This window comes from Quercus suber, unplaced genomic scaffold, assembly GCF_002906115.3.
Source record: "Quercus suber isolate HL8 unplaced genomic scaffold, Cork oak 2.0 scaffold_591, whole genome shotgun sequence".
Classification (NCBI taxonomy): Eukaryota; Viridiplantae; Streptophyta; class Magnoliopsida; order Fagales; family Fagaceae; genus Quercus; species Quercus suber.
Window position 1 is genome coordinate 331,156 of NW_027070036.1, and position 1,830 is coordinate 332,985.

Below are 1,830 nucleotides of genomic sequence, written 5' to 3' on the forward strand. Positions count from 1 at the left end.
GGGAAGGTATCCCGGAGCCCCTGCATCTGCTCCTCTCTTTGTTCCAGCTCCGCCGCGCCGAGAAGGGAGTTGTCGGTGGCCTGGAAACATGATGGCCCTCCCCCTTCCCTGCCTTTTGTGTCAAGCTCTCCCATTCTCTTTATACCAATAAAGGGACGGCTTGACACTTCCCACCGGCTAGCTTTTTTAGGGCGGCTCCACCTGGGCCTCTGATTGTAGAAATAGCTGGTAGGATTAGCTTGTAAATTTGTTTGTGAAACACACCTGCCTGAGCCTCTGATTGTAATTTGTACTCTTTCTATTTATGAAATAATAATATCAAGATTTCTCTTTTCCCTGTCAAATCTTCTATTTTTTCTTCTTCTTTTTTTTTTTTTTTCAACCTACTGTAAAACAACTACTTAGAACACTCGCCTGGTGTGCCGACCAGCACCCTAATCCTTCCCCACAGACGGCGCCAATTGTAGGGACTCGGTTTGGATTAACCCTGAGTATGAATGGGTTTTCAGCCCAACAAGCCCAAACAATAAATTTTTAGAGAGTGGGTTAAAGGTTTAGGCGCTGGCCGTCGTTCATCAAGCATGAACTTTCATTTATAAAAAAAAAAAAATACTTAGAGTTTCTATACAACTGGGAGGATGCTCCTCGGCCATGGGCCGAGGAGACCTTTTTCTTCTCTTTTTTCCTCCCCCTCCCCCCCTTTTTTTACTTTACTTGCTTTTCTTATATAGTTTTCATCTTCCTATCTCCTTACTCCATCTGTTGATCATCCATTTGCCTCTCCTCTGGCCGTCCGTCCCATCAGAGGCCTTATCAGTACTCAAGTGGTTCACTCTGATCAACGTTGCCCTGCTACGGGGTTATATCCCTATTAATGCGGCCAGGGGGGTTAGGTGAATGCATTAAATACGAGGGTAACAGCCTACTTTGGGTCTGGTCTTTGTCAAAAATCATCCTTGTCAGGCCGAGGACGAGGAGGTCCTCGGCGTGGATTGGGAAAAGAGGCTTTCCCCAATTTAGCCTTGAATAGTCAGTATTCCTCGGCGTGGGCCGTGGGCCTTAGGCCTGCTACACGATGGGTCGAGGTTATCAGGCCCACATGCCCCACACATACCTCTGCACATCTTTCTTCAATCAGCTTCTTATCCCCACCCCCATGTAGAATTATTGTGTCATCAAGAGAGTCAGACACCTTATTTTATTTTACTTTTTTGAAGTTAGTTGTGTCCCAAAGAAATTCAAATATAGCACCATAGTACACTCTGCATAAAAACATAAACCTTTTTTGCAGTTCCAAGCATTTCAAATTGAACTTTGTCAAGGGTTAGATAACGGTCTTCAGTGATAACCTGTACAATAAAGGTCTTAGCATAAAAAGAAAAATATAAAAGAGAAAAGAAAAGAAGAGAAAAAAAAAAAAAAAAAAAAAAAAAAACCATGCATATTATAAGTGTGTGTGTGTGTGCGCGCGAGCGCACATTAGAAACTAATTCTGGGGTAAAAGATTGCATAACCTCTCCCCCAATAAGAATGGCAAGATCATCTAAGTTTGCTCTTTTATTTTCCCCAAAACCAGGAGCTTTGATTGCACAAACCTAAACACATGAAATTACACTTTTAAATTATGAAAGTTGACACTACAACAAGCAGAATTAATGTCAAAACATCTTGATAATGAAGAAATTAAATTACAATTGAAGTAATACCAGACCTTACATATATGTATAGGCGCTCATCAGACTGAGTTGCAAGTTAATACCTGTTCATAAAATATTTAAAAAGGTATCATTTGATAGAAGTCTGGCATTGCTTTTAAGATCAAAGCCAGCA

The 1,830-nt window shown here is 41.5% G+C and overlaps 1 long non-coding RNA gene across 1 annotated transcript in view; it reads right to left on the minus strand.

Moving 5' to 3' along the window:
- Positions 1–1,396, minus strand: part of LOC136063894 (uncharacterized) — an 8,064-nt gene extending 6,668 nt beyond the window's left edge. The window contains exons 1-2 of the long non-coding RNA XR_010625543.1: positions 1,281–1,396; positions 1,115–1,192 (exon numbers count right to left, since the gene is read on the minus strand). This is a non-coding gene — a long non-coding RNA (uncharacterized LOC136063894). The remainder of the gene's footprint in view (positions 1–1,114; positions 1,193–1,280) is intronic.
- Between the last annotated feature and the right edge of the window lie 434 nt (positions 1,397–1,830).